Genomic DNA, 16,790 nt, shown 5'->3' on the forward strand with positions numbered 1-16,790 from the left:
TCCCTGTGCTTAGCACTAGTGGGGACACACATCACAGAATTGTACAATCATAGAATTCTTGAGGTTGAAAGAGATCTTTGAGATCATGAAGTACAATTGCTCACCTAGAGCTTGCAGTCCCACCACTACTGCTTCAAAAGTATCACTGAACCAGTCCCTCAGGACCACATGCATGCATCTTTTAAATACTTTGAGGAATGGGTACTCCACACCTCCTTTGACAGCCTATTCCAATGACTGAGAACCCTTTCTGTGAAGAAATTTTTCCTAATATCCGACCTGAACTTCCCTTGGAACAACCTGAGTCCATTTCCTCTTGTTCTGTCACTTGGTGCATGTGAGATAAGACCAAGTCCCACCTCACTCTAGCCTTGTTTGAGGTAGTTCTAGAGGGTAATGAGGTCTCCCTTCAGCCTCCTCTTCTGAAGATTAAACAAGCCCAGTTGCCTCAGCTGTTCCAGTCTTGTGGATTTGGCATTTTCAGTCCTTTAGATCACAGAATCACAGTGTTAGGTGTTGGAAGGGACCTCTGAAGATCATCGAGTTCAGCCCCCTTGCCAGAGTAGAATCATCTAAAACAGGTCACACAGGAACATGTCCAAGAAGCCATTGAAAATCTCCAGAGATGGAGGCTTCCCTATCTTTCTGAGCAGACTGTTCCAGTGCTCTGCCATCCTCAAAGTAAAGAAATTCCTTCTCACGTTTATGTGGAACTCCCTGTGTTCAAGTTTATGCCCATTGCCCCATGTCCTGTCACTAGGGACCACTGAGAAGGGTCTGGCCCCATCTCCCTGACATGCACCCTTTAGATACTTGTGAACTTTAACAAAATTGCCCATCAGCCTCCTTTTCTCCAAGGTGAACAGCCCCAGCTCTCTCAGCCTTTGCTCATATGAGATGTTTCAGTTCCCTCAGCATCTTGGTGGCCCTGCACTGAACTCTCATCAGCAGTTTTTTGTCGTTCTTGATCTGGGGTGCCCAGAACTGGTTGGAGTACTCCAGGTGAGGCCTCAGCAGCACAGAGAAGATGCAAAATTGTTTCCCATGCAACCTGTGTCTAAGAAGCCTAGTTGATTCTGAATGCCCTACCTAGTGTGGCTTCTGATGTTTCATTTGATAGGCTTTTCTGTTACCCTGTTGTGGTGGGTGGAAGGGTAAGGCCGAGAAGCCTCCTCCCTTCCCCCTTGTAAAGTAAAAGGGAAAAAAAAAATTGAAGGGAAAGGAAAAAAAAACTCGCAAGCTGAATTAGCAAAGCAGTGGAGCTATATTTACAAAGCGATGTAGGGTTTGCAGGGGATTATTTACAAATTTACAATATCTACAATATATACAAAGATATACAACAGAGTAACACAGAAATGAGAGTAATCCCTCTCGGCAGAGAGGGGTCCCCCACCTCCGCTCTCCCCTCTCTCCCCCCCTTTCCCCAGAATGGGATAGAAAGAGAAAGAGAGGGAAAAAAAAGTTAGAAGCAGTTTGTGTTAATTGGAAGGGAGTTAGTATACAGGCCTGGTATCTGGTTTTCAAGGCCGAGGCCTTGGCAGAAAGCCCAGCACAGAAAGCTGTTGCCTGAAGAAGAGGCGGAAGCAAGACTGACTGAGAAGTGCTGGAAATGTCCAGTATAGTCCCAGCTCAGAAGTGCTTCCTCCCACTCGTCCAATGAAATTAGTTTAGACTATTCCTTCCGTTTACCAACTTCCGTCCACCATATTCCCTTTCTTAAGGGGGCAACGTCAACCGGCCACAGCTGTACAGAAGTAATCTTCTGTGATTGGTAAAGCAAAAGGATTTTCCTGCAAGGGGAAAAATCAAGGAGAGCTGTTACTGTTGGCAGGTTTGTAAAAGGCTGCTGCTTTGGTAGATCAAGTAGGGATAGGTTTGAACTTCAAGAAGGATGGTTTAGATAAGGTGTGATATTCACAGCTTGGGCTGCCTGGATAAGATATGGAGTCTCAAATAGCAGAGATACCACAGGAAAAATCTGGACGTACTTCTGCAGAGGATGGAGATGGCTCTAGGCAATCTTTTAAGGTGCTTTTGAATTCTGTGGCTCTATCTTCTTGCCTCTTCGAGGAGGTGATTCCTTCTGAGAATTAAAATGCCATTTCATTATTATATTGACTATTGATTTGTTTATTGTTAGTGGACATGGTGCTAACAGGAGCACAGGAGGGACAGCATTTTCTTTCCAGTTTTACTGCTAGTCTGCTCTATGACTTCATGACCCTCCTGATCAGAGAGACTGCGAGAACTCCATACATACTCCAACATGAATACTAAATACACCTCAACAGCATTTTGAATTCTGGGATGAGACAGTCTGATTATCATAAAAACAAAGGGGCTGTACAGCTCCTCAGGCTGTGATGCTGATAAAAGCTGCTGTTCTGAGATATCAGTGAATCATAGGGTCTAGAGGAAGCTATGAAGAGGGACTGGAACATCTCCTCTGTAAAGACAGGCAGAGAAAGTTGAGTATGTTCATCCTGGAGAAGAGAAGGTTCTGGGGAGACCTTATCACAGCCTTTCAGGATTTGAGGGGGACCACAGGAGATCTAAACAGGGAGTTTTGACAAAGACATGGAGTGACAGAATGAGAGGTAATGGCTTCCATCTGGAAGAAGCTGGATTTAGGTCAAACATTAGGAAGAAATCCTTCCCCATGAAGATGGTGAGGCACTGGAACAGTTTGCCCGAGGAAGTTATGGAGGCTCCCAGGCTGGAAGTATAGAGAGGTTGGATGGGGTGTTGAGCAACCTGGGCTACCAGCAGGTGTCACTGCCCATGGAAGGAGGATTGGAACTGGATGATCTTTAATTGCCTTCCAACCCAAACTATTCTGTGATTCTATGAACCTTCTAGTGTGTCTCTGTTGCAAGGGTGGGGCACTGGACAGTTCCTTCAAGCACCCTTCTGCTATTGGTGAACAACTGCCATGCTTGAAGCAATTCTACAAGCTTATGTATATCACTGCAGAAAAAAACCCCAAACACTTCATTTTGTTTGCTTGCTTGTTTTATTAGAGTGCATAGTGCCTTCCTTTATTCGTTCCAATCTATTTCTGAGTACTAAAGATTCACATTAGCACAGGTAGGGAGATTCTTTTTACTTTAAGAGGCAATAAGACTTAAAACAAAGTAGTTCTTTACCTAGCATTCATGTGAATTGCATTACTTTTGACTGTAAAGCCACACACTGCAAAAGTTGGTTTTGATTCTGTAAATTGAAGGGGGCTTGGGATTATGGACTGCAGGCTTTTGATATCATTTCTATCTGCTCTTGCTCAGAACAGCAAAGAAAGACTTCCCCATTGAGAAAAAGAGCTTTGAGCTTCCGAGTTTGTTTGATACTTCATCCATCCATAGAGCTTCAGACTGCATTTTGTTAGGAATCTTCTCTGAAGCTTTAAGGAGAAAGTCTTGGTTTCAGCAGGCAATAGCACCAAGGGATTGGAGCTGATGCTTATTTTTCCTCAGTTGGGCAAGCTAAGGCATACTGGAAAGTATGACTCCAAGACTCCAGGTTTGGAAGAACAGTTTGGTTTCCAGCCTGAAAATGTTCCACTCTTACTTACTCTGAATCTCATACATTCATGAATGGTTTGCTATTCACCTACTTAATATCTATCCCCCAGTGTTGGCACTCCCTTTCTTCTGACAAGGTCTTTGCTTTTCTAACAGTGAAACCTACCTTCCATTCTTAGTCTCTCTTTCCAGAACTCTGGAAAGCTGTCCACCAGAAAACCACCTGGGGTGCTAGTTGACAGCCAAGTGAACATGAGCCAGCAGTTGTGCTCAGGTAACAAAAGAATCCAACAGCATCCTGGCCTGGATCTGAAACAGTGTGACCAGGAGGACCAGGGAACTGATTGTCTCCCTGTGCTTAGCACTAGTGGGGACACACACCACAGAATTGTACAATCATAGAATTCTTGAGGTTGAAAGAGATCTTTGAGTACATGAAGTACAATTGCTCATCTAGAGCTTGCAGTCCCACTGCTTGCAGACCACTACTGCTACAAAAGTATCACTGAACCAGTCCCTCAGGACCACATGCATGCATCTTTTAAATACTTTGAGGAATGGGTACTCCACACCTCCCTTGACAGCCTATTCCAATGACTGAGAACCCTTTCTGTGAAGAAATTCTTCCTAATATCCAACCTGAACTTCCCATGGAACAACTTGAGTCCATTTCCTCTTGTTCTGTCACTTGGTGCATGCGAGATAAGACCATGTCCCACCTCACTCTAGCCTTGTTTGAGGTAGTTCTAGAGGGTAATGAGGTCTCCCTTCAGCCTCCTCTTCTGAAGACTAAACAAGCCCAGTTCCCTCAGCTGTTCCTTTGTGTTCAAATCCCTTCGTGTTCAAATCCCTTCATCAGCTTAGTTGTTCTTGGACACTCTCCAATAATTGTGTGGTAAGCAGACACTTATGGCAGCTCTGCAGCCTCAAAATCATAGAGGCTATCACAGAAGGTGGTCCATAATCTTGGGTCAAATGATACTCACATCTTGAGTCCTTGGCTGAGTTTTAGGGTCCTCCTTAGAAGAAGGACATTGAGGGAATAAAGTGGATCCAGAGAAGAGTAGTGAAGCTGTGAAGAGTGTGGAGAAGCTGAGGGAACTGGTGTTGTTTAGTCTAGAGAAGAGGAGACTGAGAGGAAAGACCTCATTGCTCTCTACAACTCTCTTAAAGGTTGTAGCAGGGTGGGTGTCAGTCTCTTCTCCTTAGTAAGAAGGGAAAGGATGAGAAGAAATGGCCTCAAGCTGTACCAAGGGAAGTTTAAGTTGGATATTATGAAAAGTTTCTTTATGGTGATCAGGCATTGGAACAGGCTGTGCAGGGAGGTGGTGAATTCATCATCCCTGGAGGTGCTCAAAAATAGGTAGACATGGCACTTTGGAACATGGTTTAGTGGCCATGTTAGTGTTGGGTTGATGATTGGACCCTGTGATCTTAGAGGCCTATTCCAAACTCAGTTATCTGATGATTCTATGAACTCTTTCTTCACAGAAGCCTTTGGAGCTGACTTTTCAGAAATATTGCTCCCTTCCCTCTGCTTTGCCACTGCTAAAGCTCTGTGCTAAGGCAGTGAGGGCTTTTCAACACTCACTTTCCTGTGTGCAAGTTGAATGGTTATGGTTTCAATCCAGATATCTACATTTCTTTGTTGCCTGTTAATGTCACAGTATCAAAGTGTTTCAGTACAGACTCTCATATCTCTGTGAAGCAGAAAAGTGCCTTTATTATCTCCTTTGCAGAAGAGATGTGGCACAAAGATGGCATTGCATGACATTTTACTTAAGAAGCAGAAATAAGCAATATCAATATGGGGCCTCTTAAACAAACTAATGAAACTGTAAAATGAGAGCTCTTGTAGCTGTACACATGTGTTTTGTATGGGCTTGAATAGGCTGGTCCTTGTCTCTGCCTGGGTGACATTTCCCTCAAGCAAAGCTAAAATCACTGCTGATAAAACTGACAGATGATATTAAAGGACTAGTAAATTCCAAAGAAGAGGTTGGAATCATTGCAGTCTGCAGGCAGCTTATTAAAAAGCTGCAAAGACTGTGTGTTGCAGTGTAGTCATGTGAAAAGGAAAAGAAAGCTCACTGTACATGGTGGTCTGCCCTAGGATGACCTGTCTTTAGAAGGGACCTAGGCAATAGGAAGGATGAGGAATTGGATATTGAGTGATGGATGCCCTGTAGAGCTGAATGGTTGGACTCAATGATCTTAAATGTCTTTTCCAACCAAAATAATGCTATGGTTCAATTTTAATTTCCAGCTATACAGAACTTGATATGTCAGTACCCTCAAGAATAGAAGCTGCAGTGGTCTGCTGCATCTGCTTATTAAGTAACTAGGACAATAGTGAGAAATATGGAGAACTCCTGTAGGAAACTACCAGGCATCTAATTTCTGCAGTGGTACCAAATTTGCCATGAAGATGATCAGAGTGGTGGAACACCTTCCCTATCTGCACAGGATGAGGGAGTTGGGGTTGTTCAGTCTGGAGAAGAGAAGGCTTTGAGGAGACCTTAGAGCAGCTTTCCAGTGCCTGAAGGGGCCTAAAAGAAATCTGGGGTGGGATTTTCTACAAGGGCTTGTAGTGACAGGATGAGGGGCAATGGCTTTGAGCCATTGAGAGGGGAGATTTAGACCGAAGATCGGGGAGAAATTCTTTCCAGTGAGGGCGATGAGACACTGGAACAGGTTGCCCAGGGAGGTTGTGGATGCCCCCTCCCTGGAGGTGCTCAAGGCCAGGTTGAATGGGGTCCTGAGCAAGGTGGTCTAGTGGAAGATGTCCCTGCCCCCGGGACAGGGATTGGCCCTAGATGATCTTTCAGGTCCTTTCCAACCCAACCCGCTCTGTGATTCTGTGGTTGATTCACACTTGCTCTTCTAAAAATACAAAGTTGAAGAGTGAAATCTCCTCTGTAATTCCTATTTCATTATATCTAGCAGTGAGTCTGCCAGTTTCAATAAAACATATCCAGAAGGGCACTGTGTCATTTCCCTGAACATTGCAGGAGACATGTTAAAATGTGTATGCTAATTGAATGTAGGAAAGCAGGATTTGAAGGTTATGAGCTCTCTCTTGCTTTTCCCAGCTATTCTGTATTACCCTTATTTTCATGTCAGTTCCCTGCCAACTTCTTTTCTGTATGAAGTAATCATATTCAGGGATTAGATTGTAGGAGAGAAATAATAATAAAAAGACCTTTTCTATTTTTATTTTGTTTTAATTTAAACAGCATGGCATGTACCCATGCTCAAAAAAAACCTTCTTTTGAATATGACCATGATCTCACTTCCTTCCTGTTCTTTCACCATCACACATGCACTAATGGGAGGGGGAGTCATTGCCAAGTACTGAATTGCAGGAGGTCCAAGGGGTGTTTTCACTTGTCTCATCAGCCAGACTGAAGAGCTTGCTGCCACCACAGTAAGGTCCAATCATGTGCACATTGATGAGAAAACTGCAGAGCAAACAGAAGCGCAGCAGCCTTTTGTGTTTGAGATTCAGCAGGCACACAAATCTGAAAGCTCCTCTTCTGCTTTGACATTATCTGCAGGTTCAATCTACAATATGCTGATTCTATCATAATACAGAAAATTGGTTAATTCCCTCTGGAAATTTGCAATAAAAATAATTCTCCCCTTGAACTGCTCTTGCTTCTTCCTTTGATTGGATGATGCTATCGCCTTTACTCTTAAGCAGGGGACAAAGAGAGCATTTTTATAGCAGAGCCTGTGCCTTGCTATAAAATCTGCACACTTTCTGCACGTACTTTCCACTTTCTTTATAAATGTTGCCAAGAGAATATAATTAGTCCAGCACATTTCCAAGCTGCCAGGACCTCATCTGGAATACTGTGTCTGGTTCTGGGCTCCCCAGTTAAAGAAGGACAGGGAACTGCTGGAGAGGCTACAGCAAAGGACTACAAAAATGATCAGGGGACTGGAACATAGGTCTTCTGAGAAAGGCTGAGGGACTTGGGGCTTTTTAGCCTAGATAAGAATGAGGAGGGACTCTTATAAATCCTTATCAATACTTAAAGGGTGGGTGTCAGGAGGATGGTGCCAGTCTTTTTTTCAGTGGTGCCCAGTGCCGGGACAAGGGGTAACAGGCATACATTTGAACATAGAAGCTCCGTCTAAACATGAAGAGGAACTTTACTTTGAGGGTGATACAACCCTGGACCAGGCTACCCAGAGGGGTGATGGGGTCTCCATATCTGGAGTCATTCAAAACTTGCCTAGGTGCCATCCTACACAATCTAATCTAGATGAACCTGCTCTGGCATGGGGGTTGGTCTAGATGATCTCCAGAGGTCCCTTCCATCCCCTATCATTCTGTGACCTGTGCAGAATTTTATCATTTCCAAGTGTTTCTTGATTCACTTGAAATTTCCTTCCCTCTTTGTGAAATGTTTTCTCTTCTTACCCCTTGCCTTGGAGTGTTTTTCTCAGTTGGGTTGTCCAGCTGAGCACTGGAACTGCAGATGACCATATTGACTGACATGGTGATTTTACTGTCCCAATAGATGCTGTTTTGTTAGGTATCACAGTATCGCCAAGGTTTGAAGAGACCTCAAGGATCATCAAGTCCAACCTGTAACCACAGACCTCATGACTAGACCATGGCACCAAGTGCCACGTCCAATCTCCTCCTGAACACCTCCAGGGATGGTGACTCCACCACCTCCCTGGGCAGCCCATTTCAGTGACGAATGACTCTCTTGGTGAAGAACTTTCTCCTCACCTCGAGCCTAAACTTCCCCTGGTGCAGCTTGAGACTGTGCCCCCTTGTTCTGGTGCTGGTTGCCTGGGAGAACAGATACATTTCATTTATCCACCTATGGAAGGCAAGAAAAGTTTGCAATACCAAAAAGCTCTAATTTCAATTTTTTGCAGAGCAAAAATTACCAGAAAGCTTGGAATAAGGTCCACATGGGTTTGGAACCAATACAGCATCACTATTCTGTGGAGGAACTCTCCAAACGGTATAAAGTAGCTGCTAATGATGACAGACTAAATGAATTTGTCATAATAATTAGGAAATAGAGCCCATCCATAGCTGGTGGCATGAGAAAAACCATTAGATGAATGAGATTGTGATCACCCTTTCTGGATTCCTGGTCTTGGATGCTGCATTTTCTGATGTGTAATGTGCTTATGAGTAATATGCTCCTCAAAGTCCTGTGGCTCCTGCTGTTAAAGCATGATGAAACAAGTCACGTTTCATAGGCTACAACTTCTCTTTCCATATGTGCCAGTGTGAAGCTTTACAGGACAGATCATAGAATTGTTCCAGTTGGAAAAGGCTTACAAGATCATCGAATCTAACTGTCAGCCAAACACCACCATGGCTATTACACCATGTCCCAAATTGCCAAGGCCATACATTTCTTGAACAGCTCCAGGTATGGTGACTCCACCACCTCCCTGGTCAGCCTGTTCCAGTGCCTAATCACTCAGCAAAAAATGTTTTTCCTGATATCCAACAAGACACCCACTCACACCTCCCCCCCATTTTCTCTCATCCTATCACCTGATAATAGGGAGAACAGATCGACCTCCATCTGGCTCCCACCTCCTTTCAGGAAGTTGTAGAGAGCAACGAGGTCTCCCCTCAGCCTCCTTTTCTCCAGACTAAACAATCCCAGATCCCTCAGCTGCTCCTCATAAAACTTGTTCTCTAGAACCTTCACAGGCATCTTTGTGTTCTCCTTCTGACATGTTCCACACAGAATTCACACCCGGGGAAGAACTTCTTTAAACAATGCTGTCAGATGTTTGCCTTATGATACAAGTGGGCACATATTGAAGCCTTGGCTTGGAGTGAGCACGGATGGTTAGAAAAGAGTCCTCTGGAATGTCATCTGTTAGGGTTGTCTTTCCAAGTGTGTGTTTGCCCATAAAAAGCATGCTGGTAAGTGTTGGAGTACTCTACGTATGCAGGGTCCTAAATTTGGAAGGCTGTGTGAGAAAGAGAGTTTCTTGCTCCAGTTGCAAGAAGTGTGATTTCTGTTTCTTATTGAGCTTTCCTGGCTTGCTGAGTTTCCCATAAAACACAGAGAGAAGGAATCTGCTGGGTAAAAACTTGGTTATTCTTTCCCCCCCCCCCTTTTTATATTTTTTTAAATTTATTTGTAAGAGGCCATTTTATGAGGAATTAGCTTTCTTTGCCCCAGAGTAATATTTTTGTTGCTGATTTGGCATATCTTTAATTAGGCCACAAAAAAAAAAAAAAGGAGATCTGCTTAAATTCCAGAAGACTAAAGAAAAATAACTTGCCTGCCAAAGACATATAATTTTCATAGTTAGGCACTCCAGTTTGATACCAGGTCATGTTTAGCAGAAGTGCAAAGAATGAAGGCTAGCTCTGGACACAGACTGAGTAAGCAGAAGAATTGCCATAGCCTTTGCCCTTGCTCATTTCAGATTTGGGGGAAAAACATGTTAAAATCCTGCCAAAGCCAAAACAGAGCCATAGCAAGCTGCAGCTATGCTTGGAAGACAGCAGAAGGACCCTCAAAGCAGTTACTGCCTCTACAATTAACATTCCTGCTATCAGAAAGAGTTACAGCTGGTTTGGGTTTCCATTTCAGCTTTTCTCTGGTAAGAACAGACCAGTTTCTTTCTATGGATGGCAGAGAGTTTAGGCCATTTCATAAGCTCTTGAGAAGTTGCCTGATGACTCTCCATACCTTGAGGTGTTTAAAAGACACAGAGATGTGGTGCTGAGGGACCAGACTTGGTAGACCTAGAGAGTGGTTGGACTCAATGGACTTAAAGGATTTTTCCAACCAAAATCATTCTATGATTCACATTCAATATGACATTACTATGCCCTTGTGATTCTATAGCAAGAATGCACTTTGGTTTTGTGTTTGGATATTAACATACCCAGAGGCTGGGGTCATGAGTGGCTGAGGCAACTGAGATTGTTTATTGTGGAGAAAAGCAGCCTGAGGAGAACTCATTGCTCTCTACAACTCCCTTAAAGCTGATTGGAGTGAGGTGGGTGTCGGTCTCTTCTCTAGTATCAGGTGGTAGAAGGAGAGGAAATGGCCTGAGACTGTGCTAGGGGAGGTTCAGACTGGACATTAACGAAAATTCCTTTCCTGTGAGAGTGGTGAGGCACTGCAACAGGCTGACCAGGGAGGTGGTGGACTCAGTGCCCATAGAGCTGTTCAAAGAAACCTGTAGAGGTGGTACCATGGCTTGGTAAGAATAAAGAAACATGAGTATGTTTTGACTTCTATTAAGCATCTTTGTAAGTTGCTTCTTTGGCCTAACTGGAGTTTGAAATCCTGCTATAAACTGCTGTGCTTGGAAACTTGTTTGCATCTTGGTGTTTGATAATTTTCCCCAGTTATACAACAACTAATGTTGGAAAAGACCTCTAAGACCATCAAATCTAACTGTCATCCTAACACCACAATGCCCACTAAACCATGTTCCCAAGTGCCATGTCCACATGTCTTTGGAGCACCTCCAGGGATGATGATTCCACCACCTACCTGGTCAGCCTATTACAATGCCTGACCACTCTTTCAGCATAGAAGTTTTTCCTGCTATCCAACCTAATCCTCTCCTGGTAAAACCTGATATCCTTTCCTCCTGTCCTAAAAGAAATGAGAAACCCAGCCCTGCCTCCAGATTTTCTCCCATCATTTCACAAGGAATGGGAAAATTAAAAGATGTAAAAATAAAGAGTACAAAAACCCCACTCATATGTCTGTGTGATGTTGAGGAACCCTGAAGAAACATTTTTGGTTATCTGGTGCCAGTGCCACCAGCAATAATGCAATAGGAGCCTCTTTGTGATTAACTATCCTTATTAACATCAGTAATAATTACTGCATACGCTTAAGCATTAAACTAATCCCTTACTCCAATCCCTTATAATGAAGCTTAATGAATTGAATTGTCTTCATTGTCAGATAGGTCTAATCATTGCCTAAAACTACAAGGGAAAGAGATACAACAAGAAAGCCTTTGCAGGGATAATGTAAGGATATTGTGGCATTGTTTTACTTGAAAACAGAAACATCTTCAGTTGAGCAAAACACCTTTTATTTTAAGAAGTAAGCTAATTAAACTTGCAGTTTCATTTTAGTCTACCTCCCTCCACACCCTGGCTCAAAAATTTCAGGATTCTGACAAATATTTTGATGATCTGTTTAATACTCTCTTTTTAGTTCACTAACTGAGTTTTTTTTCTGAAACTGTTGCAATGGAAAAGAAGCTGGATGAATCCAGTAGTCATTAGTGAGCTGGATTTACAAAGCCCTCAGTAATGGCCTAATTCTGTTCCTTGTTTGACATCAGAAGCAGTAGTTTTAGGGCCAGCAGAAAGCTCCACGGTGTTATTGCAATCTGGAGTGTTTTAAAAGCTAGAAAACTATTTTCTTCTCATTTGGGCTTTCTAAAACCAATAATAAGGAAAAAGAAAAAAAATCATGGACAGGATATCCTGGGAAAAAATTTACATTACCCTAATGCATGGCTTGTAAGTGATTCTTTACACAGGCTTGTAAGTGATTCCTTACACAGGCTTGTAAGTGATTCCTTAACACAGACACTAAGAACAGGTTGTCCAGAGATGTTGTAGCACTTGTAGTCCTGGAATTGTTCAAAGCCAGGTTGGAGGTGGTGGAGTCACCATCCCCAGAGGTGTTCAACAGGGCATTGGATGTGGCACTTGGTGCCATGGTTTAGTCATGAGGTCTGTGGTGACAGGTTGGACTTGATGATCTTTGAGGTCTCTTCCAACCTTGGTGATTCGGTGATTCTGTGATGTGACCTTCAGCAAGCTGGTCTAGCAGCAGGTGTCCCTGCCCATGCGAGGGTGTTTGGAACTCAATGACCTTTAATGTCGCTTCCAAATGGCATAAAGAAGCATTCAGTCCAAACAGGTTCCCACTTGTGCATAGTGTAAGCTGTTGCTGAAAGCAGTTGAAGGATGGAGAGCAATGATGGACCATGTAGTTTCTTTGTGCCCTATTTGTATATGCTCTATAGAGAAAGAAATACAAAGATACTGTGGACTGCCTCCATGCCTTTGGTAGTTGATTTTTATGAAGAGTGATGTGGAATCATATCTTTGTCTAGTATGCATGTTATTTGTCTCTGTTGCTCATACAAATGTGAAAATCAAGGTCAGTGGTCTCTTGTGTAGATTGGTCTAGCTCAGAACACTGCCAAGGTCTGAACATTCTATAGGTTTCTTGTACCTAGTTGTGCACCTAAGTAGAGATTTGGTATCTTTAGAATCATAGAAAGGCCCTTCACAGATCATTGAGTTAAACCTTCCTGCCAAAGAAGGATCACCCAGGGCAGGTCATACAGGAACATATCCAGGCAGGTTTTGAAAGTCTCCAGAGAAGGGGACTCCACAGCCTCTCTGGGCAGCCTGTTCTAGAGTTCTATCACCCTCACAGAAAATAAGTTTTTGCTCATATTGAGGTGAAAATTCCTGTGTTCCAGTTGTATCCATTGCCCCTTGTCCTATAAGAGAAAACCACTGAAAAGAGCCTGGCCCTTCTTCTTGACACTCACCTTCAGATATTTATAAACATTAATAAGATCTCTTAGTCTTCTCTAGATTAAACAGCCCCATGTCTCTCAGTCTTTCCTCATCAGACAGATGTTCCAATCTTTCACCATCCTCATAACCTCTGTTGGACTTTCTCTAGTCTATCCCTCTTCCTCTTGAACTGGAAAGGCCAGAACTGGACACAATACTCCAGGTGGGATCTCACCAGGGCAGAGCAGAGGGGGAGGAGAATGTCCTTTACCTGCCGTCCACACTCTTTTTAATGTCAGCTATTTGCTAGTAACAACTTGTCTGAAAATTCCCTTAGATGGCACTTGGGCTGCATTAAAAAATAATTATTAAAAAAAAAAAAAGGAAAAAAAAAAAAAAGAAAAGAATAATCTACCCCAAATCCCTTATGCAATCCTCATTAAATGAAAAAGTTCACTCATTTCAATCTCAATGGGAGATTTTTGTCTGAGGCAGGATTTAATGCACTGCTTGTTCCCATCTGCAGGAACATATTAAAATAAAATAAAATAATCAGAATGACCCAATGTACTAAAATGAAGCACATAAATCACATTATGTCATTAATCAGACTGCCATACGTAGCTGCTTAATTTGCCTGGGATATATCAAAACATAATGCATCAAGGAAAAGGCATTTGGAAAAGAGATGAAAGTAGCACGTACTCCATTACCATTTCTTTTTTATTATTATTGTTATTATTATTATTAATGATTAAATGTAAGAGGTCATTTGTGGTGCTGATGGCTTGAAAACTTGGCAGCAGTGTTTCTGTGTTCTTCATGAAAAACAAAAAAATATGGGAAATATACCTGCCACGAAGAAAGGCTGTGAGAAATGGATTTGTTCAGCTTTCAGAAGAGAAGGCTTGGGAGAGACCTTATTGCCATGGATGAGGATATAAAGGATGGCTACCAGGAGGATGGAGATTCCCTTTGTACAAGGAGTCCCATGGGAAAGACTAGGGGTGATGGGAACAAGTTACTTCTAGGGAGATTCCCATTGGACTCCAGAAGAAAATGTTTCCCACGAGAACGGTCATACAGTCAGAATCATCCTTCAAGGGAAGCAGTGGACTCCCCTGCATGGAAGACTTTAAAAATTCAGCATGAGAGGGCTGGGCCAGCTCATTTAACTCTACTGTTACCTGGAAAGGTTGGACAGGATGATCCTATGAGGAGAGGCTGAGGGAGCTGGGGTTGCTTAGCCTGGAGAACAGGAGGCTCAGGGGAGACCTTATTGCTCTCTACAACTACCTGAAGGGAGGTTGTAGACAGGTGGGAGTTGGTCTCTTCTCCCAGGCAACCAGCACCAGAATAAGAGGACACAGTCTCAAGCTGTGCCGGGGGAGGTTTAGGCTGGATGCTAGGAAGAAGTTCTTCATAGAAAGAGTGATTTGCCATTGGAATGTGCTGCCCAGGGAGGTGGTGGAGTCACCATCACTGGAGGTGTTTAGGAAGAGACTTGATGGGGTGCTTGGTGCCCTGGTTTAGTTGATTAGGTAGTGTTGGATGATAGGTTGGACACAATGATCTTGAAGGTCTCTTCCAACCTGGTCTATTCTATTCTATTCTATTCTATTCTATTCTATTCTATTCTATTCTATTCTATTCTATTCTATTCTATTCTATTCTATTCCATTCCATCCTTGGGGTCCCTTCCATCCAGGCATTCTGTGAAGCTGTGATTCTGACATTCTGTGACTCCGTGTGCCTCAGAAATGGCAGAGGTTTGTGTCATTATAGAAGTGTGTGCACACAGTCACATCATTTACATAATCCCATTTCAGGGCTTTTTTTACCAGTGGGGCAAGGGAAAATATTTTGAATGACACTTCTCTGGATATCCTCCTCACTCCCAGTACAGTGAATTATGTAAAGGTCCAATGAGTCAAGCACTTTTTATGGAAAAGTGCCTCTGATTTTCTCATCCTTTAATGCAGATGGGATTGAATATGTAGTTTTCCTGCCTCAGACAGAAAGCTATCATCATATAAGAAATTCATCAGCCACAGCCTGGATTGCAACTAGCTGTATGGTTTTAAAGGTCTTTTTTATACGGTTTCCCTTCTTCAATTTTGCATAATGCTGCTCACTGTGATCAAGCTTTGACTGCTTTATCACCACTCTCATCAGAATTGCTCTGTCTTTTATTTTTAAAGAATGTTTTTGAAAGGAATCATCTCACTCTGGGTTTTATTCCTTTCTGAGCCTGACATTCATAACCCTGAGAATCTAAAAATGTCAGAGTGGCTACCACACTGCAAATAGATCAAATGTGTGCTGGTGGAGACTCCAGAGGAGGACGTGGCTTTATTCTTTTAATTTTAAGATGACAGGTATATTTTTTTTTCACGTTGAGTTAAACCTAAATAGCTCATTTGAGGTTGCTATGGTTATTAACATTCAAGAATTGGCAGAGCAATTAATAAAAATGGGAATAACTTTATTAATCCAAAATCCCACGGAAAATATTAATAAAACCTATTAACTTATTTGAAATATTCGATTGTGGAAAAGGTATCTCACAAGCAGGGACATGTGGCAATTTAAACAGTACCAGCAAAACCCAGAAATGGCAAACAGGAGTTTAAACTGTAAAGAAAGACCTGGGCAACTATACCAGCTTTGCCCACAGAGGGGAACTCTAGAACTCACCCAATAGAGGGGCTGGGGCAACAGAGCCTTTTAACAGAGGCCTATAACAATCAGGCAGAACTCTGGCAGGATGGGACCTGGGGGTTCTAATCGACAGGCAACTGCGTATGAGCCAGCAGTGTGCCCAGGTGGCCAAGAAAGCCAATGTCTGGGGTGTCTTTGGTGCTCAGCCTTTAAGCAGCTCTCATCCCTGCAGCTTGGCAGCTTTTGTAGCTTTGCCTGCTATGGAGGAGTTCTTTAGCTGCAACCTCCGCAGCGGCTCTTGTTGCTTCTTCCAGTAAAAGAAGGCAAATTGCTCACCTTTGGGCTAGCAATTATAGAATTCCTGTGACAATGATGGCCAGAGGCAAGAAAGAATAAGAGATGGAAACTTGAGACTTTAACCTACAGAATCAAGTTTTCTCCAAACATGGCCAAAGGCACACACACCTGGCCCACAGACAAGCCTGGGCAACATGGGCAATGTGCTGGAAAACCAGCCCTCCTGCCTCCTGCTCCATTGTCTGGTTCAGGGCGTATTTGAGGTTTTGTCCATTCAGGACAGAAGTGAATTGCATCAGGGAGGAAGCAGGAGGAGATATTAATTGACAAGATGAGCAAAGTTGTTTCTTGTCATCTTTCTGGAGAAGAGAAAGCTCTGGGGAGGACTTTCCAATACCTGAAGGGGGCCTACAAGAAAGCTGGAGAGGGACTTTTTACATTGGCTTAGTGATAGGAGAAGGGCAAATGCTTTAAGCTGGAAGAGAGGAAATTTAGACTGGAGATTAGGAAGAATTTTTTTATGGTGAGGGTGGTGAGACACTGGAACAGGTTTCCCAGGGAGGTTGTGGATGCACTCTCCCTGGAGGTTTTCATGGACAGGTTGGACAGGGGCTTGAGCAACCTGTCTAGTGGAAGGTGTCCCTGCCCATGGTGGGGGTGTTGAAACCATCTTTAAGGTCCCTTCCAACCCAGTCCATTTTCTGATCCTATGATTCTTTCCCAAAAGTATTGTCAAGCCCTAGCTCAGGCTGCCTATGGCAGTGGTGGAGTCCCCATCTCTGGAGGGG

Source organism: Melanerpes formicivorus, unplaced genomic scaffold (assembly GCF_026170545.1).
Source record: "Melanerpes formicivorus ecotype bairdi unplaced genomic scaffold, bMelFor1.0.p_v2 SCAF_4, whole genome shotgun sequence".
Taxonomy (NCBI): domain Eukaryota; kingdom Metazoa; phylum Chordata; class Aves; order Piciformes; family Picidae; genus Melanerpes; species Melanerpes formicivorus.